Below are 26,396 nucleotides of genomic sequence, written 5' to 3' on the forward strand. Positions count from 1 at the left end.
GATTTTCTTTTCCAAGTAGTTTCCAGTATCTGAAATGTATGTATATTATTTTCGAACTAAACCGCACAAAGGTGGTGATTGAAATGAAATGAATCCTCAATGTTGACTGACCTTTTCTGAAGTCAGATTTCTTTCTAATTAGAGTACAAATTATAAATCTGTTGAACAAGAAGTGAACTATCCTGTATGAAAGCCAATATTCTAATGCCTGGCAGTCCAAAAGACTGGTGACATTTTATTTTAATCTACGATCGCCATGGAAACACGGAAGGCATTCCCCTATGTATTTTTTGATGGAGCATACCAAAGTTAAAACGTCTTAGTAAATGCCAATGTTGGAAGCTTCAAATTTCTGACCAGTACAATCTCAATCCTCTATCCTATTGCAGTTCCCTACACAGCGTTCAGAGATCACTTTGGTGATTCTGAGTTAAAAAGGATGCTGGCTCAGCTCCTAATTGAAGAATCCTTTGTTCATAACAGCTGGTCAAACTTTTGGTCTCAATGCTGTGATTTGTCCAGTGGGAGTAGTTCTCTTCAGATCCAGAAATGGTGAGGAGTATTAGCTGCAAGGGGAGTGACAAAGTCATGAGCAAATGTTCATCTCTGGATGAGAGGAATGGGCACCAGCTGGAGAGGCCTTGACATTAAACAGAACAATATTTGCCTAATCTACTCTCAATCACTGTTTACATTCTTCAAATGATGAATGGATTAGCTAATGACTTGACCCCATGCCATGCCACTGTTCTTCCCATTAATATTTGCTAAACTGATCAAGTAGTTTGCGCTTTCCCTCTGCAAAATTCACAGCCACAGATTTAAGATTCAACAAGCACAAAAAGTGAGAAAAGAAGAGATTGATCAACATCGCCAAAGTGCTCAGTAAAATTTTTAGCTTCAGAGTTTGTTTTCTCATTCAGAGACTTCTTTATTTAAAGCATGATTAGTTATATCATAACCTAGTCGCAAAGCCATATTATCTTGGATCAATGTGTTAAAATTCCATTTACCTATGTGGCAAAATTAAGGTATTATTACAAAGTAGTACGTGTTTAAGTTGTTGTTGGCTTACACATTGTTGCTTGGTGTCCAGTTGCAAAAAGGCACATCTTTTATTTCATTATGAATCTACTTTTGGCTAAAGTTCTGGCTATGCAATAATCAAGCATTGCTCGAAGACATTCGACAATATTTAAATAGCCTTTAAATTTGACATATGTGGAGACCCCAACATTAACATTGGCTGGGGAAATGCAAAATAAATCATTTTAAAAGGATGTAAACTTATTGTCAGCGATGAATGTGCAATGTTTCATAAATCAGTTAATGAAGCATTGGATTGAATATTGCAAGATCTTCAGCACAATAATCAATTAATGGGAAGTGTTATATTAAACACAATCAGTAATTACATGATGTCTTAAAGCAGATTAATTAAAGAAACTGCACATGCTGGAATTTTGAGCAAAATACAAAGTGCTGGAGTAACTCAGTGGGTCATTCCCCCCCCACAGTTGTGTCAGACCCGTTGAGTTATTCCAGCACTTTGTGGTTTACTAGTTTTATATAAATGGAAAGAAAGAACACAAAGGTGGGCACCATGGTGGCGTGCTGGCGTAGTGGCGGAGCTACTGCATTACTGCGCCAGAGACCCGGGTTCGATCCTGACTCGGAGTGCTTGTCAGTACGGAGTTTGTACGTTCTCTCCATGCCCTTTGTGGGTTTTCTCCAAGATCTTCAGTTTCCTTCCACACTCCAAGATGTACAGGTTTGTAGGTCAATTGGCTTGGTATAAATGTAAAGCGTCTCTAATATGCGTGCATAGCGTTAGTGTCCAAGGATCGTTGGTCGGTGCGGACTCGGTGGGCCGAAGGGCCTGTTTCCGCGCTGTATCTCTAAACTAAACTAAACAAAAAATTATATGTGCCCAAATTAATTATTCCTTGAAAAGGAATATAATCATATTGCGTTCTTTCTCATGTTCCCTCTTCTTGAAATCAGCTAAATCTTGTCGTTCTGTCGCTCCACAAGTGTCTGTTATCTTGTTGTACCTCACTATTCTTATGTGAGAGGCAAGAGAGTAAGTTCTGTCTACACCGTAACACTCAAATGTGCTCCACATGCTGATGATTGCCTTAGGCCGATTACTACATGACTCTGAAAATTAAAAAATTATCATGTTTTTTAAATAGGATAAGTGAATAAGAGCTTTCCACCAATAAAATTATCAATGTTACTCTGGACAAGAAATAGTGAAATATTTCCTCGCTCTGATGTCATTCAATGTCATTCCTGGAAATTATCTCTGACTTTACTTTTGACAAAAGGGGTGCAGTCTTCTTGAGTAATTGTCATGTGAGAATGTTTAAGCAGAGCCAAGTGTCTGATGATGGGGCTAGTCATTATATTATGTCAAATCTTCTATAATTGTGCTTGTCTGTGCATTGTTCATTTAATGTTTTCTTTAATTAATATCGTGCAGAAGGTTATGCTGGAGGGAAATGTTAAGCATTGTGTTTCCAAGAAGGGAATCTACATGGACACACATTCTATTTATGATTCAATTCAACTTTATTGTCATTGCACAAATACAAGTATAGGTACAACGAAATGCAGTTTAGCATCTGGTCATAGTCATAGTGCAAGATAGTAGAAGTAAAAATAAAAATACAAAGTTGGCATACAATAAAAGTAAAAAATAAAAATAAAAATAAATACTGGTTAACAATGTGTGGATTGTGGATGAATTAAAACTGATACATAGGCAGATAACTGTATACAAGTGGGAGAGTCTAAGGATGGCTAGCGTCGGGACTCCCGAGTTCAGCAGTGTAATGGTGTTGTTGAAAAAGCTGTTCCTCAGCCTGCTTGTGCGAGACCTGAGGCTCCTGTACCGCCTCCCTGATGGGAGGAGGGCAAACAGTCCATGGTATTTTGTTTTTAAGTTTAAAGATTTAAACCTCAAACCTTTCAAATTGAATATTGAAACAATTAATTTACTCAACAAGGTAAATTTAACATTTCTCATAAAGCATCATTTTCAAATCCAGAAATGCAATACTGACATAAATATCTGGCAGTGATTTTTTTTGTTCAGTAACTGATATCCCTGCAATCCATGTACTAAATAAGGCAGATGTTTCTTGCAAGTCGGCATATATAGGGCGGCATGGTGGCGCAGCAGTAGAGTTGCTGCCTCACAGCGCCAGAGACCTGGGTTCGATCCTGACCATGGGTGCTGTCTGTGTGGAGTTTGTACGTTCTCCCCATGACCTGTGAGGGTTTTCTCCGGGTGCTCCGGTATACTCCCACACTAGAAAGAAGTACACGTTTGTAGGTTAATTGGCTTCGGTAAAATTGTAAATTGTCCCTCGTGTGTAGGATAGTGTTAGTGTGCGGGGATCGCTGGTCAGTGTGGACTCAGTTGGCCGAAGGGCCTGTTTCTGCGCTGTATCTCTACATTAAAACTAAAACAATTATTAATTCAGCTTTCATCAACATGCTTTATTCGCTCAAATTAAAACTTCTCTGTTTGTATAAATGGATCTTTGCTGAATAAAGAATGCTTAAGGAAATCAAAACGTTGAACTGATCAGTGTTCTTAAATAACAATTAAGATTTATTATGAAGGAAACAGTCAGAGAATAAGGTAAGGATAGAACATAGAACAGTACAACACAGGCACTTAGGCCCACTAAGTCTGTGCCAAGCATGAAGCCAAATTAAGCTAATCTCTGCTTGCCTACATATGACCCATAGCCTCCAATTCCTGCATACTCATGTCCTCCTCTAAAAGCCCCATAAATGCCACTGTTGTATCTCCCTCCACACCACCCCAGCAGCGGATTTGAATCAAACACCATCCTCTCATAATTTTATAAACTTCTATCAGGTCTCTGCTCAACCTCTGATGCTCTAGACGGAACAATCAAATTTAGTTCAACCTCCCCTTATAGCTAATATCCTATCATCCAGCATCTTCCTGGTGAACCTCTTCTGCACCCTCTTCAAATCCTCAGCACCCTTCTTGTATTGGTGTGACCAGAATTGCACACAATACTCCAAATGTGACCTAAGCAACGTTTTAATAAAGTTGCAACATGATTTCCTGACTCTAATACTCAATGCCCCAACCGCTGAGAGCAAGCATACCATAGCATTCTTTGTCACTCTACCTACATGTAGCTACTTTCAGCGAGCCATGGACTTTGACCCCAAGATCTCTCTGTATAACAGTGCTATTAAGGGTCTTGGTATTAACTGCATACCTTCCCCTTACTTTTAACTTTCCAAGTGCAACACCTCAAACTTGCTTGGATTAAACTCCATCTGCCATTCTCCGCCCATATCCGTATCTGATCTATATCCTGTTGTATCTTCAAACCAGCACTTTATGTGTAAGTGTTTAAGAAGGAACTGCAGATGCTGGAAAATCGAAAGTAGACAAAAATGCTGGAGAAACTCAGCGGGTGAGGCAGCATCTATGGAACGAATGAAATAGGCGACGTTTTGGGCCAAAACCCTCACCCGCTGAGTTTCTCCAGCAATTTTGTCTACCTTTATGTGTAAGTGTTATTTTTCTAGAAAGGGGCTAAATTTCCGTGTCACAAGAATCCCATACATACATTTGGAATTTGTTGCTATGGAATCTACAATTGCAGCTGTTTTATACTCTCATAACATCTGTACGTATAATGCACTATCCTGTCCTTTACTTGCAGCTGTTTAGGCCTAGTGAATGTAAGGAGGAGGAGCCATCTTGGTGAACGGCTGCTAGCCAGCAGCCGTCCGTTTTAAATCCGTTTTTTTTAATAGTTTTTAGTGAGTCCTGTTTTTTGTTTGTAGGGGATATGGTCTTTTAATGTGGGGGGTAGGTGTAAACTTAATTTCTAGGTCCCTACCTGGTCGGTGTGGCAGCCTTTTCTCCGGGCTGCCCGTTGACCCGTCCTCGTGGCCTACCAGCGGGCTTGGAGCGCCGTTTCCTGGCGGGAACCGCCCAGCACCTCGGCCTCGGCGGCGGCACAGCATTGGAGCGCTGGAGCAGAGCGGAGTGGAGCGGGCGATGCCTTGCCTGGGTCGCCGCGCTGGAGCGACGCGCTGGAGCTCTGGCGAGCTGGACCGCCGAGAGCAACAACTCCGGGCTGCGGGTCTGCGGAGCGTAGAGGCGGCGCCGACTTTATCAACGGGAGCCTGGGTGCTCCAAACCGGCGCGGCCTTGTCGGCTTCGGCAGCCGCGGGCTCCAACCAGGAAGCGGCCGTTCCAGGTGGCCCAGCCGCCGAAAGGACTCTCCCGACGCTGGGGCAAGACCACCCGGTGAGAACGGCCAGGAACATCGGGCCTCCGTAGAGGCAATTGCGGTGGCCTCAATAGGCCTGACTTTGGGGTGAACTTGGGGTGGGGACTGGACATTGTGCCTTCCTCCACAGTGCTATCCACTGTGGGGGGATGATTTTTTTGTCTAATTGTAGTCTTGTAGGTCTGTGTCCAAGATGGCTGCCGTGAAGAGAGAGTGGACGCTGGCACGATTTGGTTGCCGCTGCTCCCTCTTCACACTGTGTTTTTGATTTTCTGTTTTTGGATTGAATCCTGTTTTTAATTTGTGTCTCTGTGATGTCTTTATTACTAGTTATATTCCGATTATATGTTATTCCGATATACTATGTAAGGTGTCCTTGAGATGTTTGAAAGGCGCCCATTAAATAAAATTTATTATTATTATTATTATATATACTGTGACATTCCCTATGATCAGTCTTTATTAAAGCAGGCAGGATGTTACAGTAATATTACCTACCACACTAACATTCAACGCAAGCACCAAACCAAGAGGCTGAGAAGAGTTAAAGGGTGGCAAAGTAGCACAGCTGGTAGAGATACTGCCTCATAGCGCTAGAGGCAGAGGTTCAATTCTGACCTCGGGTCTATCTGTGTGGAGTTTGCATGTTCTTCTTGTGACTGCGCGGCCTTTCTTTTCATTACACATCGTAAAGACGTGAGGTTTTGTAGGTTAATTGGGCTCTGTAGTGTGCAGAGAGTGGGTGAGAAAATGGGATGACATAGAACTAGTGTGAATGCGTGGTCGAGAGTTGGTGCGGATTCAGTGGGCTGAAGGGCCTGTTTCTATCTTTATCTCTAAACAAAAGTAAACGAAAGAGTGGCACAGAGTGCTTGAATAACTCAGCGGGACAGGCAACATCTCTGGAGAACAAAGATAGGTGACATTTCGGGTTGGGATCCTTTTTTAGACTGCTAAACTAAACTAGAGAGAGATTTGGGCAGGATGTGGGATAGAAGAATCTTGTATTGTATTGTATTGTATTGTATTCAAATTTATTGTCATTGTCTCAGTTAGAGACAACAAAATGAATTTCCCTTACTGGCAGTATCATAAAAATAAATAATTAATAATAAATAATAAAACATATTAAAAATAAAATAGAATTTAAAAAAAAAGCACAAACACTGAAAGTCCACGACACAACATAACACAGTGGCACCAAGGTGAGGAAGGCACCATAGTCCAGCCAGCCTCCCCTCCGTTCTTCCCAGATGTTCACTCGTGGTCGAGGCCTACAATTGTAGGTCTGTAGTGTGCAGAGAGTGGGTGAGAAAATGGGATAACATAGAACTAGTGTGAATGCGTGGTCGAGAGTTGGTGCGGATTCAGTGGGCTGAAGGGCCTGTTTCTATCGTTATCTCTAAACAAAAGTAAACGAAAGAATGGCACAGAGTGCTTGAATAACTCAGCGGGACAATCTACAATTGTTTTAAAATAAGAGCAGGATTTTACATCATTATACATACCATCTTTATTCTGTGAGTAGTCAATTGAGTAATGTTCTGAGATTTTGAATCCTTGGAAGAAAAATCTTGCCATCCAAACCTATTGAGTGTGTTTTGAGGTGATTCCAATATGAGGGAGAAACATGAATGCAGTTGAGAGCAAATGTTGGTTTGATAAGCACTAATTGGTCTCCTGCATCTTCAAACAGGGCAGTGGTTGGCAACCTATGGCTATTTGAGGACTCATGTGTGGCTTCCTGACCCTGATCAATCAAAGCACCTTCCTTGTCACGCAGTGACAGAAAAAAAACATCAGATAATGTGATTTCGTTTCACTGCATAATTCATCATAAATCTCAGTGTGCACAAGCCTTTCCACCTGCGATCACAGAAATAACGACCCTGGTCAAACAGATTGTCAACAAAATAGTGACAAAAAGGTTTGAACCACCGACAGAAGGTGAATCGCTCAAACAGGTCAACTGCCATTACTCAGTCCTGCTCCTGCATAACAAGGTGCGGTGATCTGAGGAGAAATCATGCTTGCTCCTTTTGCAACGTCTAGAAGAATTGAAGCTGATCGTTTTGCAGGGAAGTGCTTCCAATCTGTAAATCTTATGGATTTGCAGAGCCAGAATGAATGTTGCTTTATTGTAATCATCACTCGCTTCTAAATGACTTTCAGAGAACACTGAGCAAGGAGAGAAAAATACTCCACTTTTACAATTGGAGAAGACATTATTGCATGAGGACAAACTACAATTGTTTGCATGAGACAGGGTCTTTGATTGATTTTAACGATTCAAAGTGATGGCAGGCATGACACGGATAATCTAAAGAAATGTAATATCAAAAATCCAGCTAGCATTTGCAGGGTGATTTCGGGAATTGGAAAAGTTAACAAACTTTATCCCTTGCGCTGTCACTTGTTTTAACAACAACCCCCTTCAATACCATATCACCGAATTAGCTCAAGCCTACTGTCTGGACCTTGGTCTTGAGGACCACATATGCAACTGGCACTCTGTATTTTCCTCTTTGCTCTATTCATTGTACTTGAGTTTGAACTGATTGTATCCATGAATGGTATACCTGATCTGTTTGAATAGCATGCAAAACAAAGCTTTTCATTGTACCTCGGTACTTGAGACAATAATGAACTTAAACGTAAACCTGAACTCTGATGTGTATGGCAATAAACTAAACTGATCTGGCCAGACAACTCTACGCCCTGCTCTTTGGCATGTGCAAAAGTAAACCACCCAAAACTGGAAGCTGAATTTTCCAATTTGCAAAGATATGGACTTCTAAATTCAGAGGCTGATTGACCAAACTCAAAATTCTAGCAATGGGGAAAATATGTTATTTCAATGCAGAGGAACTGAAATGCGTAATTTAAAAAAAAAGCAAAATCCAATTGTGTTTGAAATTTGAAATTCTTTACCTGAAAGCATGAAAAGATTTCCAAGAAGCATTTTGTCTTCATTAAGATCAATTTATTTCCATGCAGTATTTTCAAATATGAGTTTCACAAAAAGCAAATGGAGAAGCTAATTTAATGGTGGAAGTGTATAGCTGCTTGAAAATGACATATAACATATAACATATAACGTATAACAACATATATCCCAGAGAGAGAGCAAAGAAGTTCAAAAGTGAAACCATCATGAAGACAATGGTAAAAAGCAACATGGTGGTGCAGTGGTAGAGTTGCTGCCTTATGGGCCTGTCCCACCGGCGATTTTTCAGCAGATTGCCGGTGACTGTCAAGTTGCCGGCAGTCTTGGTTCTTGGTTTCTTGGTCCTCTTGGTTCTTGGTTTCTTGGTCCTCCAAAATATTCCAAATGGAATTTAAACTGGAGGTGGTGAAGGGAGGGCTTAAGCCAGAGAGGGTTATTGGGAAGAAAGAGCTACTTTAAATTTAGTTGCATCTGGTTGGGTAACTAAAGTTGGGTGGAGATTATTCCATGCTTTAATTGTGCGGGGGAAGAACGAATTGCTGTATACATCTGTCTTTGTAGCTGGGATCACAAAGTCGCCTGAAAAACTGGCAACTGGAACACACACACAAACACATCGCTTCTTTCACAAGCCTGTTATGCAGGCAGGGGACAGGAAAAGCGGGGGAGCGCTGTCTAAAAAATTCACACTGTGCAAAGCCAAGGTGAAACAGACACCCCCCCCAATGAACAGGAAGGTTGGCGCTGCAATAAGACAGCTAAATCACAGTGTACAGTAAGTCCTTTAAAAGGGGGGGGGGGGGGGAGAGGGAGTGGAGACAACTTTTAAGAAGCCAAAGATACACGGCTGTGAAGTTCGGCGGACATTTAACATTACCGGTCGGTTATCCTTGGTTCTGAAAACTACTGCTTACCTTTTTTTTCCCAATGAGCCAATGAAATTCACCGGTCAGCACGGGCTACAACCTACGAGAACCTCCAAGAACCTTTGACCACCTGGCAACCCATTAGGACCTCCTGGCGACCCACCTACGGCTCGAGAATTCTCGCTACTCTCCATGGCAGTTTCATTCTAGTCGCCGCAAATTTTTCAACATGTTGAAAAATTCACGGCGACGATAATGAGGCCGCGACTAGTTCGCAGAATGCGGGAACTCCTCACGACCATGAAGGCGACTACTCGGCAACCACCCGCGGACATGTGGTGACCATGTGGCGACTGCATAGTCTCCTGCAGTCACCTAAAAGGTCGCCTGTGGGACAGGTCAATTACAGCTCCAGAGACCAGGGTTTGGTCCAGACTATGAGTGCTTGTCTGTAAGGAGTTTGTATGTTCTCCCTGTGACCTGTGTGTGTTTTCTCCAGGATCTCCGGTTTCCTCCCACACACTGAAGGCTTACACGTTTGTAGGTTAATTGGCCTGGTATAAATATAAATTGTACCTATGTGTGTAGGATAGTGTAAGTTTTTCATTTAGTGTTTTGTTTAGTTTTGAGATATAGCGTGGAAACAGGCCCTTCAGCCCACCGATTCCACGCTGACCAGCGATCCCCGCACACTTACACTATCCTACATACACTAGGGAACTAAACAAGGGCTAAAGTCTGGAGAAGTAGAAAATTTAACTTGTGTTGATACAAAGTAATGTTCATGTCGCTGCTCTGTTACTCATTTACCTAAAGAGTTTACATTCCGTACAGATCCTATTATATACAATTTCTAACTATATTTGAAATAAAGTGGCTTTCCTTGTTATTTGGGTTTATTGTCTCCTGCAGTGGGTGAGGCTAGTGTGTTGGTGCTTGTCCAGGCTGAAGAAAGATTTTCAGGGAGACTAGACCCTTTCAGTATTATGAGTTACTGGTATCTGGCCGATTGGTACTGCAGGGTCTGGAGCCTTGATTGCTTGGGTTGAGCCTACAGCCACATTCTCAGTGATTGGCTTTCTTCTTTTTTGGGCCTTCATGTAATTCCACAGCACTACTTTCTTAATAAATAACCAATTATTATACTCATGGTAAAACAAAATGTTAAAAGTGCTGGAGTAACTCAGCGGGTCAGACAGCATCTCTGGAGAACATGGATAGGTAATAATAATAATAATAATAATAATAATAATAATAATAATAATAATAATAATAATAATAATAATAATAATAATAATAATAATAATAATAATAATAATAATAATAATAATAAATACTTTATTGATCCCCTCAGGGAAATTCAGATGTCCAGAAGCCCCCAACCAACAAACATTCAAAACGAAAGCAGACAGAAAATCCACAAAATACAATGTGGACAATACCAGAGAGCAATAAATACTTAAAAAGACCAATAATTAACAATTAAAAAATGCAAAAACGCCGTATTATGAAATCTAATGGCTGCATGGGTGAAGGAACTCTTGAACCACTCGGTGCTACAGCGCAGGGAGAGGAGCCGGTTGTTGTTACGAGTGCTCTTTTGACTCTCCAGAATTACATGGAGGAGATGCCCGGGGCTTTCCAGGATGACCTGCACCTTGCACCTCATACGCCTCTCAAGCACATACTTTCCAGAGTCCACTCTCCCCTCCAGCACTGAGCTAGCCCGTTTTACCAGTTTGTCCAGTTTCTTGGTGTTTTTCGCACTAATGCTGTTGCCCCAGCAGACAACAGCGTAAAAAATGACACTTGCAACCACAGTATTGTAAAACATGTACAGCATATCATTACGCACATTGAAGGATTTGAGCCTTCTGAGGGAAAAGAGTCTGCTCTGGCCTTTTTTGTAGAGGTGACTTTTCAGTCGTAAGAAAGGTCCTGACCTGAAAGTTCACCTAACCATGTCCTCCAGAGATGCTATCTGACTGCTGAGTTACTCCAACATTTGGTGTCTTTTTTTGTAAACCAGCATCCATACCTGTTTGTTTCTAACAGGTTTCTAAATGAAAATTTAAGACGGGACCATGAATATGATAATATTCATGGTCCCGTCTTAAATTTTCAAGGGTGTTTAATCGTCATATGTCTCATTGGAACAATAAAACCGTATCACACAGCAATATAACAGGATTGTAAATGCAATACACACTGATAATATACAATAAACAAACAAAATCAAAATAGTGCAAAAAAAAAATTCTGGTTATTAATAATAATAATAATACATTTTATTTATGGGTGCCTTTCAAGAGTCTCAAGGACACCTTACAAAAATTTTGCAGGTAGAGAAAAAACATGTAAGGGGAATGAAATAAATAGTAGAGACATGACTAGTACACAAAGTAAAGACAGAATTCAATACAAAACACAATAATAAGGCAATTAATGCACAGATGAAAAGGGAGGGGGACGTGGGGCTAAGGATAGGCAGAGGTGAAGAGATGGGTCTTGAGGTGGGACTGGAAGATGGTGAAGGACACGGAATTGCGGATCAGTTGGGGGAGGGAGTTCCAGAGCCTGGGAGCTGCCCTGGAGAAGGCTCTGTCCCCTAAACTGCGGAGGTTGGACTTGTGGATGGAGAGGAGACCGGCTGATGTGGATCTGAGGGACCGTGAGGGTTGGTAGGGGGAGAGGAGGTCAGTGAGATATGGGGGGGGGCCAGATGGTGGAGGGCTTTGTAGGTGAGGATCAGGATTTTGTAGGTGATCCGGTGGGAGATGGGAAGCCAGTGAAGTTGTTTGAGGACTGGAGTGATGTGATGCCAGGATTTGCTGTGGGTGATGAGTCGGGCGGCTGCATTCTGGACCAGTTGGAGTCGGTTGATGTAGGTGGAGCTGATGCCAAGGAGAAGTGAGTTGCAATAGTCCAGTCGGGAGGAGATGAAGGCATGGATGAGTCTTTCAGCAGCGGGCGGTGTGAGAGAGGGTCTGAGTTTGGCGATGTTGCGGAGATGAAAGAAGGAGGTTTTAATGACATGGCGGATGTGAGGCTCAAGGGAGAGGGTGGAATCAAAGATCACGCCAAGGTTGCGGGCCTGGTGAGATCGGGAGACAGTGGTGCCGTCGATGGTGAGAGTGGGGTTATTGATTTTGCTGAGTGTGGCTATGGAGCCTATGAGGAGGAATTCTGTCTTATCGCTGTTGAGTTTGAGGAAATTATGTTGCATCCAGGTTTTTATAGCTGACAAACAGGAGTTGATATGGGAGATGATATGGGAAAGACAATCCATCATCGTTCATATTTGAGGTTAGTGTTGTGTAATGTTCAGGAGCTTGATGATTGTTAGGAAGAACTATTCTTGAACCTGGTGATCACAGTGTTCTGTATCTTCTTCTGAACCATCTTTCCCATGGTAGGAGTGAAATGAGAGAATGGCCAGGATGATGTGGGTCTTTAATGATATTAGCATGCCCTTTTGAGGCAGTGCCTGCTATAGACCCTTACTGTGGCAGGGAGGTCAGTACTTGCAAAGTACACTTGCTAATGCCCTGCCATGTTCATGCACTGAAAATGGCAGGGCATTAGTAACACAGCAGAGAATAAATGTGAGGTTTGCAGCGGTGGAAGGGCAGGAGGGAATAAATTGTAGCCAGGATACAGAATGCTCATCCTTATTCATACATTATGCACTATTGATCAATTTCACTCCAACATGCTCAATGGGGAGTTAGCTTCATCCGTGACTAGGCTGAATGATCCTCTTTATGTACTTTTAATATGAATACATTGGCCAGGACAGGGTTGAAAGAAAGAACAAAGAAGCAACATCCAGAAGAAAGACAGCAAACATATAATGTTTATGGCAGCAAATTAATGGTTTTAATAGCATATATTTTAAGACCATGTTCTTCATTTGCACGGTGTACAATATGTATCTTGTTGGGTTTGATGACTGTTGGCAAACCAATTTCCCTCCTGGGATAAAGTTCTATCGTATCGTACGTGCATCTTCTGATTTTATTGAGAGACCAACTATGCAAACATTCTTTAAAATTTCAATTCCAAATTGTTAAACCACACACTGTGTTTTGCATACACTAGAGCTAATGGCGTAGCACCAATAACAACAAAAACAATGATTGATGTTCTGCCTACAGGCATGTATTGAATGAAATTCGATGTATGTTTTGCCAACTTTGAATGGAGGTCTAGAAGTTCAGGTGAAAATGTAACATAAAAGTGTGATCATGGTTTTGATAAAGGCAAAAAGCAAACATTTCTCCTTAGCTCTCAGCTTACATGGAACATTAGTTCTGTACTCAAGTATTAAATAATAAAATCTTACAAAACTGCATATAAACTTGCTCTTTTCAAAAATCGCAGCAAATATATCTCATTATTATGCGGTACAACCTCTACATGTAATTACAGTTAGCATTTATAAATCCCTTGTTTATGTGCAAGTCATTAACATTGCTTTTCTAAATCAAATCGACAAATTAGCATATCCCTCAATGTCAGCTGCTCATTGTCTTTTATTTTTGGTCAGTCAGCAATGCGAGAGCCTGCAGACATAAGGATATGAACAGATATCTATTGGATTTGTTGTGTAACACATTTACCATGGCTGGGAGCACTTATGGATAAAGCAATATTATCATGTCTCTCATAATGGGAGACCACCCGTGGTCTCGGTATAAAGGAGGAACAATGCAATTCACAATTTCTTAATACTCATCTTTGATGCACTTTCAATGGCACAAAACACAGTGGGTGGATGCAAAATTAGAAATGCAGACTCCGTGGAACAGATTGCAGTTCTAAGTTCTTCATATGGAATTTTAAAAAACACTAAGGGAGGGGACAGGTAAGTAACTTTGCATTTTTAATGCAGCTCTTCATGCATCAGCATGTTTTCTATATACATGTGCCATTGGGTTAGATTTTACTGTCAAAATAATGATGATCTTTAAAAAAGTTATTATTCACAACCAATGGCAACTTAGGTAAAGCGATACCCACAGAAAATCAGCGTTGTTGCTGGATTATTTATGTCACTTTGCCGACAGCATCACAAAAATTGTAGCGTGGTCTCAGTGTCCCAGTGAAGGTTATGAAAATAGCTGCTTTTGCTCATTTATTTCCAATTAAATGTGTTGCAGAAAGTTATGGCTGTTTTGGGATTGCTCAGAACTGTAGAAGTAAATTAAGCAGGGGGGTTCAGATGCCCAGAAGGGCGGTACACATTTTTTTTGTCCATTAATTTAATAGGGCAATTATTGGATGGGTCTCACTAGTGGTGCACAATCCACTACAATTAGTTTCCTTGTGTGCTTGTGCCCATTGATAAAACAGGTATGTACACAGTGGCTCAATGTGCCCAACTTCAAGGCATTATCATCTTTACAAGTGATTTCCTTACAATCTTGCACAGGATCAGAGGACATTCTGACAGAGAGAGAGAGACACAAGGAACTGCAGATGTTGGAACCTGACGTAAAACATAAAAAAATTGGAGTAACTCAGCGGCTCCGGCAACAACTCTGGAGGACATGGATTGGCAATGTTTCAAGTTGGATCCTCTCTTCAGACTCCAAAGAACAGCTCCAGTCAGAGGAAAGGTCCCGACCCAAAAACATCACCTATCCATGTCCTCCAGAGATGCTCCCTTAAGCGGCCTTTTCACGGGGCGACTTGACGCAAGAGTTAACCGGAGTTTAACATCGTGGGAACCTCGTGCGATAACAGTACGGCATTCGTGGACCACCGTGGACCACCGTAGCGATAACGGCAGGTCATCGTGTAACTTGGTCACTCGGGAGAAAATTCAAGAAAGTTTGAATTTCTCCAAGATTGACTTGTACACTTGTGGTTGAGTATTGCAACATTATATGGACGTAGTGGCCAGTGCGATATCCGTAATAACTCTTGCGGGTACCGTGGGAACTCCTGCGAACGGTGAACCCGGAAGCTGGACAGAGGGGACAGAAGGTGAGTAAAAATTATCTTCTGTGGGATTGAATTTAAAAAATAAATAAAAATAAAGATTTGCATCCGCATATGGACATCAACTTATTCATGAGTTATGTTAATGAGATTCAAGAAAATAACTATAATCTTTAAAAGGGACTTTAAAAGGGACTTTACTGAAAGGTTACGCATTTTTATGGTCCGTGAGAAATTTTTCACGTACTTCTTTGAGAGATACAGGTCGGAGTCCTCGGGTCCAGGGGTCCGGAACGCTACCAATCAATGTTGTACAGAGACCCGTGTAAGGAGTGAACTGCACATGCTGGTTTAAACCGAAGACAGACACAAAAAGCTGGAGTAACTCAGCGAGTCAAGCAGCATCTCTGGAGAAAAAAAGCTGATGTTTCGGGACGAGACACATCTTCAGACTCAATTCCGATTAGGCTGTCTGAAGAAGGGCTCCGATTCGAATCGTCACCTATTCTTTTTCTCCAGAGATGCTGCCTGACCCGCTGACTTACTCCAGCTTTTTATGTTTTTCTTCCCAGATCTGACTTACCTGCTGAGTTACACCAACATTTTGTGTCCTTCTGTTCGTATTAACCAGCATTAACCAGCATCTGCAGTTCCTTTAGACATTACCTAACTTCAGATTTTAGAGATATAGCGCGTGGGAACTCCTGCGAACGGTAAACCCGGAAGCTGGACAGAGGGGACAGAAGGTGGTCTCAATATCGACAAGGGAACATGTGTCCTTCGAGGACGTCCCACCTTATTGTCATTGTTGGATAATCTTTTTAACAGGAACACTTGCAGAGATGGCTCCCAGAAAATCTCAAAGAAAGGGGGTAAAGCGTGTCAGAGATGTTTTTGCCATGTTGCGCTATTCAGTTTCTATATTGTTTCAGTTTCTATATCTATATTGTTGCTCTATTCAGTTTCCCAGGGGGTCGGGACGGGACTGGAGTTGGGAGGGAAAGGTGGGGGAGTCGAGGGAGAGGAGGGGGAGACAGATGGGGGTGTCTTCATTTACTGGTGGCGGGTGTCTGTCACTGAAACAGGTAGGTGAGAATTCACATCCACCTTGATGTGTGCCTCTCTCTCTCTCTCCCTCCCTCTTACACAGGCTGAGAGACTCTGCCTCTGTGAGTGTACGTCTCTTTCTCCCCCTCTCCCACACACAGTAAGACCGAGGTACTGTGCTCAGTCCATCTGTGTCTCCCACATACACAGTAAAATATGTCTCCAAATGAGCCAATTCAACCAAGGGAGGATATATATAGTGTGTGAAAAAAAAGTTACATCATTTGTGTCACGTGTAGTTCACGATGTTCATTCAAGATTTAACGCGAAAGCTCGGGAAACGGACAAGTCACTCACACAAATAACAGAAATGCCGAGTACCGTGGGAACTCTTTATCTACCCCCGTTATATCGTGCGAGACTCGTGCTGGACCACGACCTCTTCACTCTGGTGACATCTTGCGTCAACTCGCCCCATGAAAAGGCCCCATTACCCATTGAGTTGCTCCAGTTCTTTGAGTTCAGAAAATGCTGTTTTGTAACAGGATGTTTGTTGTGCCATATAAGGCTCAATGTTTGATTTGTGCCATAACTTCCTATATTTGAAGCCAGATTCTACTTTCACAGCAATGATATTCATGATTTTAGTCATATTTCAGGAAATCAATTCTGAAATTTGTCTTTTTATATCGAAACTGAAAATTATTAATGATGCCTATCATAATGAATAAACTTGCCCCACAAATCACCAACTGCAGGCACTGGTTAATACACAAAATGACACAAAGTAATTCAGCAGATCAGGCAGCATCTCCAGAGACCATTCATAGGCGACATTTCATCTTGGTCTGGAACTGTGCCTGCAATCCAGGTGATTTGATGCAAGGGTCGGTGCCCGTAGGCGACCGGAGCACTGGTAAAGGTTGGCGGTGGTGGCAGCTGCCGTGGCCTGCAAGCGGCCAAGAAAGCTGTGTGGGCCGGTGGTAGCAGTAGTAGGTCTGGCCTAGAAGCCGCTGGAGAAGTGGCGGGGCCGGCGTCGGCTGCTCAGCTTGAGGGTGAAAGTTGGTAGGTCTGTCTGCTGCAATTGTATTACAATCAAAACACAAAGTACTTGTGCTGTAATAGCAGGATAAGCGCTCAACCAAAAAAAACAAGCCCAAAGCCAAAGTACTATCTAAACTGATGATACAAACTTCTGCTAAGACAATAACTAACTCCATATGCAATAAACAGCTACCTGCATATTAAGAAGCACATAATAAAAATGATAGTGTAGATGCAAGTATGTCATTGGGATTATCTAGTGGGAACTTCCCTTTACTGGTGTTTCATTGAGTTAGGCCAATGACACCTCACAGTTAAAGGCCTGTCCCATTTTCACGAGCTAATTCACGGCCTCTGCCGAATTTACCCTTGACTCATACTCACAGCATGGTCGTCACAAGGTCATAGGAGGTCGTAGGAGGTCATAGGTAGGTCGTAGCAGGCCATGATGCTAGTCGTAGGTACTTGTGGCATCTAGGACGGGCCGTTTTTTCTAGCATGATGAAAAATGTCCACGAGTAAAAAAGATTGTGAATTAGGTCGTGAAATTGGGACAGGGACTTTAGTTCTGGCATCCCAGAATAAACCCCCTCAATACCTGCTCTCACCATATATGCTACCAGAATCTACTAAATAAAGGAAACTAAAGTAAAACCATTATAAAAAGATCCATAATAAGGAGGGTTTATACATGCGCTGTCCACAATCAAGCTTGCATTGATTGATACCTTATTTGTGTTGTATCTGATTCCAAAACCAAATAGTCACAGACAAAACTATTGGAATAACTGTTGCTCATTGTATTACAAATAATTATAATTACTATATCCACCCTAATGCAAGTTTCAATCAATTAAATGGGGTTAGGAGGGAGAGATAGATCAGCCATGATTGAATAGCGGAGTAGACTTGATGGGCCGAATGGCCTAATTCTACTCCTATCACTTCTGAATATTGGAAAAAATAGCCCAAAGTATCAACTAGCCACTCCTTTGAAAACCTGTAGTTCCAAAGCCAAGGGAGAAATGTTTTAATTGATTTGGTTAATTAACCCTTGTGCCAAGATACAGTACAGCAGATTTCTCAGTTTGTGGTATATTTGTTATTATGATCTTACATTAAATTCTGACCTTTTCTTTAAAACTAATTTCCCCTGAGGAAGTAATTGCGTCTGATGAATGCATGATTGTACAGGAAAAGTAAGGGCTATATACATTATTTCCCCACAAGCTCCTAAAATTGGTTAGATGTGAAATGGGTCAACAAGCTTGCTCATAGATTTCCTCCCACAAGCTCTCCTGCTTCACAATGATTGCCACAACCTAAACTTTCCATACTCACCATTAGTGACCATCTCAGATAGTATGATGGAAGGATGGAATACGGCTGGTAGGGTGGTAGGGCCAGTATTCTGTATCCATGCCTTCAGCAAGAATGCTTTGCTCATACTGAATCAAAACTGAACAAAAGTCCTATCCCAAATGTCATGAGGAACCAATTATAAGTGCTAAAAGTTTTATGCAGGCTGCAAACTGAAACAAAATCTTGAAGAAGCAAACTGAAACAAAATCTTGGAGAACCAACCAATCCCCGTCTACTGATAGTCTCCTCCGCCTAACGGAGCTGGTCCTTACCCTTAATAACTTTTTGTTTGACTCCTCCCATTTCCTCGAAATACAAGGCGTAGCTATGGGTACGGGCATGGGCCCTAGCTATGCCTGCCTCTCTGTAGGGTACGTCGAACAATCCTTGTTCGATACGTACCATGGCCCTATCCCCGAACTCTACCTCCGCTACATCGATTACTGCATTGGTGATACCTCCTGCATCCACACACAACTCACTGACTTCATCTATTTCACCACTAACTTACATCCGGCACTCAAATACACCTGGACCATTTCTGACATTTCCCTACGATTTCTTTACCTCACTATCTCCATCGCAGGTGATAGACTACTGACCGACATCCACTATAAACCCACTGACTCTGGTTATCTGGACTACACTTCTTCCCACCCTGCTTCCCCTACTCTCAATTCCTCCGTCTACGCCGCATCTGCACCCAGGATGAGGTGTTCCACACCAGGGCATCGGAGATGTCCTTATTCTTCAGGGAACGGGAGTTCCCTCTTCCACCATAGATGAGGCTCTCACCAGAGTCTCTTCTATACCCTGTGACTCTGCTCTCACTCCCCACCCCCCCCCCACTCGTAACAAGGGCAGAGTCGCCCTTGTCCTCACCTTCCACCCTACCAGCCGTCACATACAACAAATAATCGTCCGACATTTTTGCCACCTCCAACGTGATCCCACCACTTGCCACATCTTCCCATCTCCTCCCCTGTCTGCCTTTCACAGAGACCGCTCATTCCGTAACTCCCTGGTCAATTTGTCTCTTCCCACCCGAACCACCCCCTCTCTGGTCACTTTCCCTTGCAACCACAGGAAACGCTACACTTGTCGCTTTACCTCCCCCCTTGACTCCATTCAAGGACCCAAACAGTCTTTCCAGGTGCGGCAGCGGTTCGCCTGCACCTCCTCCAACCTCATCTATTGCATCCGCTGCTCTAGATGTCAGCTGCTCTACATCGGTGAGACCAAGCGTAGGCTTGGCGATCGCTTCGCCGAACACCTCCGCTCGGTTTGCAGTAACCAACCTGATCTTCCGGTGGCTCAGCATTTCAAATCCCCCTCCCATTCGGAATCCGACCTTTCTGTCCTGGGCCTCCTCCATGGCCAGAGTGAGGACCACCGTAAATTGGAGGAGCAGCACATCATATTTCGCTTGGGCAGTATAACCCCAGCGGTATGAACATCGACCTCTAATTTCAGGTAGTCCTTACTTTCTCCTCCCTTTCTCAGCTCTCTCTTAGCCCCCTGGCTCTACCTCTTCCTTTCTTCTCCCCCCCCCCCACCTCCCCCCCCCCACCTCCCCCCCCCCCACCCTCACATAAATCTGAAGAAGGGTTTCAACCCGAAACGTTGCCTATTTCCTTCGCTCCATAGATGCTGCCTCACCCGCTAGGTTTCTCCAGCATTTTTGTCCACCTTCCAAAATCTTGAAGAATTTGTTTTTTAAGAATTCAATCATTTCTTATGGAAACCTGCAATATGTCATCACTAGAGCCAGGATTTTGCCATAAATGCCATGTGCCTTTTCATGCCTTTTTTTGATGATTTCAGGAAGGTAATGCCCTTTTCACGATTGAGTGCTTAAATCTGCCTTTTTTGCCATTTTAACGTAGCTTACAAGAGAATTTACACCCCGGGACGAAACCCAGCTGTAAGTGGTTGTTAAGTGGTGATTGGAGCGGGGTGCGTGGGAAAGGGTCCAGTCTTTGCAGACTGGAGTCATGCTTTAAGTAGGTGTGAAGTGGTGATTGGGGAGGAGTAGGTGAAGTGTTGGTTGGGGAGGGTTAAGTTTCTGTTTATCGAACCTGCAGTAGAACTCGATCAGGTCGTTGGTCAGTTGATGATTGTCCAAGGAGCAGGGGGTTTTCCTCTTGTAGCTTGTGATTTCTTGTAAGCCCTTCCACACTGAAGAAGAGTCATTTGCTGAGAACTTGCTCCTCAACTTCTCCGAGTACCTTTCCTTGGCAGCTCTGATTACTCTTCTTAGCTTGTACTTGGCCTGCATCCCCGCTCCTGTAGGATCTACCCCCGCAAGCATCAAAATGCCTAAAGTCAAGTAAACGCCTTGTAAAAAACTGAACGATTTGGTGAGAGTGTACGAGAGTGATACATTCTCTACAGACAACTGTGTGCTGTTTTACAAAGCATGTGAGAAAGCAGTGAATCATGAGAAGAAATATTTAGTTTCCCAGCAAATACAGACTGCTAAACAAAAGTCGGCGGCAGAGAAACTGAAGGTAGGAAATACGCAAGCTTGTCTCCCCACAACATTTACTGCTGGCTCCAGTGCAAATCTGAGTTTTCGAGTGATCTGTGCAACACATTCATTGATGCTGGCATTCCACTGTGGAAATTGGAAAACAAATCTCTCAGAGTTTTTTTAGGGAAATACACAGAGGAACATATACCGAGCGAGTTATCATTACGGAAAAATTATGTTGACAGCAATTTCAACATTGTTGTGCAGAAAATTAGAGATGAAGTTGCATGCAAAAAAATATGGATCTCAATAGATGAGACAACCGATGCTGTGGGGAAATATGTTGCCAATGTGGTCATCGGGAAACTGGAGGCAGGTCAACCATCAAAGGAGTATTTCTTGACATCGAAAGTATTGGAGAAGTCAAAGAGCACAACTATTGCTCAGTTGTTTACATCTTCACTTGCTGTACTTTGTACTTAAAGTTCCTGGCAATGTAGGTGAGGGAGTGATTTTAGCTAACAAAGATCTTGAGGAAATACAAAACATAGCTAAAGTTCTCAAAGGTAGTTGTTATATGGTTATATGGTTATATGGTAATGCACAAGATATCAACACGAATATAGAGTCTATAGCTTGTTTCAGGTATGCACCAGTGACCTTAGCTGGGGTAGAAAGAAGTTTTTCACAACTGAAGCATATTCTGTCTGACAGACGGCATAATTTACCACCAGATAATTTGAAAAAAAAATGCTGATAGTTATGTGCAACCAGGCAATAATGTAGTGTAACTTTATAATTATAATTTTTAACCATATTTTGGTGGTGGAAATACATGCTTTTTTATGCATTTTTTGTGTCAATAAATGCCTTTTTCGTGTCTTTTTTGTAATTTTATTTTGCCTTTTTGCCTGCCTATTTCAGAGATTTTTAGCGCCTATACATCCTGGCTCTAGTCATCACATTGATAAGAAGATGCTCCGGTGCTGCTTGGTTTCCCTCAATATGTATTTTCAAGTGTAAACACCTGTTGATAAAGGGGCTGTCCCACTTGGGCGACCTAATCCTCGAGTTTTGGCGAGTTTGCCCTCGACTCATACTCACAGCATGGTCGATACGAGGTCCTAGGAGGTCTTTTTAACTCTCCTTCATGCTCAAGAGTAGTTCCCGTGTACTCGAGGCCTCAGCTAGGTCATGGCATATTTTTCAACATGTTGTAAAATGCCCGCGAGCAAAAAAAGGTCGCCATGGAAAGTATCGATTTTTTCCATGGCGACTTATTTTACTCGCGGGCATTTTTCAACATGTTGAAAAATTCGCCGCAACCTAGCTGAGTACATGGGGACTACTCTTGAGCATGAAGGAGAGTAATGCCCCTGCCCCACTTTGGAAACCTGAACGGAAACCTCTGGAGACTTTGCGCCCCATCCAAGGTTTCCGTGCGGTTCCCGGAGGTTGCAGGTGGTTGCCGGAGGTTGCAGGTAGTGGAAGCAGGTAGGGAGACTGACAAAAACCTCCGGGACCTCCGGGTTCCCCAAGTGGGACAGCCCCAAAACTCTCCTAAACTCTCCTAAACTTGCAAATTAGGTTGTCCAAGTCGGATAGCCCCTTAACTTCAGAACGCTGATACACTTTTTCCTCCATTAAAACATCTTTATTGTACTGATGGCTGGACATCAGATGTCTTTCAATCCAACAAATGATGGAGCAGGTAATGTCATGTAACATCTTATGTCATGTTGTTTAGTATTTATATTAGTTTATTTCTGGCGTCTTGTCGGTTTTAATTTTTTGTAAATAGTTTGGGGCTGTGTTATCCCATGAACCTTGACTAATTTGTCGAGGATGTATTCAAGCTGAACTTAATGGATAGTCATCTAGGAAATTACCTACATATTTTATTTCACTTTACGACACACATTCACGTGTGTCTTGGAGTAAAAATATATGTAGGTAACTTAACACATTATTATTGTTTAGCTTGATCCTTCACAATTGCACAGGGCTGCTCAGGTATTATTACTGTTTAATTGACCAACTAATTGAAGACAATCCATGCTGGCATTTTATAACTGTAAAGTTCCTTTTGTGAAAATTAAGCCCAAGAAAACACAATGATTTAGACCTTGGATTAGATTCTGCTTATCAGTGCCAGAATGATTTTTTTCCCTTTATAATGTTGTCTCCCACCTTTCTCAAGAATCAAGAGTAAAGAGTGTTTCATTTTCATATGTTCCAAAACAGAACAATGATTTTTTTTACAGGTTTGTAAGCATAATACTCAAAAGATAATACAACAAAGAAACAGAATAGTTCAATAAATATAACTAAACGGCATGCAAGTCCCTAATGCAATCTAAGTAGTTTCCAGTTTGGAGTTTTGTTGGTGTTTACAGTGAAATGAGAGGATTGCCAGGGTGGTGTGGATCCTCGATGATGCTGGCTGCCCCAAATTATTATAATAACTATCACACCGAGCCTATCGCTATTTCCCCTACTTGCAAAACAGCATCCACCTCTGCAAATTCCCCATGCTTTGCTGCATAAAGTTGAATAATCCATGGAACTGAAATGATATGTAAAAAAAAATAATGATAATAATGCCATTATCATTAGCCTGATAACTATATTTGTTTTCATAAGCTTGGTAGAAAATTTATGACAGAATAAATGCAATTTGGGATGACTGGTTCAGAAGGAAACGTGTTGGAAGGGGAAGATAGGAAGCAAAGCATGTAATGGTACATATTTGGAAAGAATTTATGATGAAAATATTTTTTCAACTGCTTGAACTTGTAGTTTTTCACTACTAATATCAGAGGCTAGGCCAATGAACGGAACAGTTAACATTATATTCAATTTCAATACAGAGATACAAACAGATAAACAAGACTTTAGTGGTACAAATTGTAGTTCTAGTTTTAGTTTAGGGATACAGTGCAGAAACAGGCCCTTCGGCCCACCGAGTCCGCACCACCAGCGATCCCTGCACATTGACACTATCCTTCACACACTAGGGACAATATACATTTATACCAAGCCAATTAACCTACAAACTTGTACGTCTTTGAAGTGTGGGAGGAAATGGAATATCTCAGAGAAAACCCATGCAGGTCACGGCGAGAATGGACAAACTCCGTACAAACAAGCACCCACAGTCAGGATCAAACCCGAGTTTCTGGCGCTGTTAGGCAATAACTCTACTGCTGTGACACTATGCCGCCCACAGTGTCTATGTGAGGGTTAGGCCCACTGATAAAACTACGGGACACTATTTTAGAAGTGACAGGCAGGCACTTAAATAAGGACTTATGGGCCTGTCCCACTTTGATGATTTTTCAAGTGACTTCCGGCGACTGTCAAGTCGTAGCAGGTCGCTAAAAAAACGGTGATTGGAACGGCGACAGGAAGGGCGACTGTCAGAGTGGAACACACACACATACACACATCGCTTCCTTCACCAGCTAGTTATGCATGCGGGGGACAGGGCAAGCAGGGAGAGCGCTGTGTGTGAGTAAAATTCACACGGTGCAAAACCAATGTAATACAGACACACACCGCGATGAACAGGAAGGTTGGCACTGTAATTAAGACGGAGAAAGCACAGTGTACGGGAAGGGTCACGTCCTTTAAAAGAAGGGGGAAGGGGGGGAGAGGGGGAGAGGGGGAGAAGGGGGGTGAAGGTGGCAGAAGGGGGAGACGGGGTGGAGAGAAGGAGTGGAGAAAACTTTTAAGAAGAACTTTTAAGATAGGTTGACGTAGGTAGCAGCCAATGTAATTTACCGAAGTCAGCACCTGGCGACAACCTGCGTCATCCTGGCGACAACCTATGACAGCACCTTCGACAGGAGAAGACAAGCTACGTCAAGCCCACAGTCGCCAAAAAGATTTGAATATTTCAAAATCCAGCGGCGACCAGAAACTTTAGGCGACTTGAGGAGACTACTCACGACCATACAGGCGTCACCCTGCGACCATGTGGCAACAGCCTAGTCGCCTGTAGTTGACGAAAAAATCGCCTAAGTGGGACAGGGGCATTACTTGGAAGACTTTTTGTAACCATCCCAAATCCAAATAAAGTGAAGCAAGAAAAAGGTTTCAAAAGTTTCAAAGATCTTCTATTGTCACGTGTACCAATTAAGGTACAGTGATATTCGTATTACCATACAGCCATATTAAAAAAAGCATCAAGACACACAGCTACATAAAAGTTAACATACACATCCACCACAGCGGATTCCCCACATTCCTCACTCTGATGGAAGGTGATAAAATCTAATCTTCTTCCCTCAAGGATACAAACATCTGAGTAATAAACAAATATCACTCAATAAAGTTTGTCATTCTTTTTTTAACCTGTTCAACTTAAAAAATTCCGGAGAGCAGGACAAGAATTCAGTAGAGCAGGAACTCTGAGGAGAAGAAAACTAATTTTCCAAAAATTCAATCATACAAGCTGCTCACTCAACTGATAACACTAAAACTGTACTAACATGTAATCTCAACCGGCTGCAAGCACAGAAATACAGATTAATCAGCACTGTCATTGCAAGCCAGCCAAGTGATACGCTCATTCTTGTAGCAGTACTAGTTTGGCCGTCGGTCCCAATCCAATACAGAAGCATTGTGGTGTGAGATTCCATAGGTAACCCCCACTCAGCAGGTGCACGGGGTAATACATGCTCTGTAAAACTAGGTCAGGCTAGGCTTAACAAGTACGCTGAGGTTTCATTGAACCTCCACTTAAATTTATAAAATGTGTTTACGATATAAATGGCTGGGATTTTGCAGAGAAATATCTTGGCATAACTTTCATGAATATACCTGAATAGCAGTCATCTGCACACTTAGCTTTGTCCAACACCTCAAGACATTGCAGAGGGTTGTAGATGTAGCCCAGTCTATCATACAGGCCAGCCTCCCCACCATTGACACCATCTATGCTTCACGCTGCCGCGGAGCAACAGCCAGCATAATCATGGACGTTTTTCATCCTAGGCATTCCCTTTTCTTCCCTCTCCCATCAGACAGAAGATACAAAAGCTTGAAAGCATGTATTAGTAGGTTTAGGAACAGCTCCTTCATCGCTGTAATCAGACTACTAAACGTTCATCCCATGATCTTGGAATTTTAGTCTCAATCTTCCAACCTCCCTTATTGTGAACCTTGCATTTTTCTCTATAACTGTAATGCTGTAAAACTATATTCAGCTCTCTGATATTTTTCTCTTTGAACGACCTATTTACTTGTGCATAACTTTATTGTATCCATGTGTACCATGATTTGGCCGGTTTGCACAAAAACAAAAGTTGTTTGCCGTTTATTGGTGCACGGGACAACAATAAACCAATACAAATCACCTGCTTGGGTCCTTGGATAGAGTCGAGGGGGGAGGTAAAGCGACAAGTGTA

Source organism: Amblyraja radiata, chromosome 5, assembly GCF_010909765.2.
Source record: "Amblyraja radiata isolate CabotCenter1 chromosome 5, sAmbRad1.1.pri, whole genome shotgun sequence".
NCBI lineage: Eukaryota > Metazoa > Chordata > Chondrichthyes > Rajiformes > Rajidae > Amblyraja > Amblyraja radiata.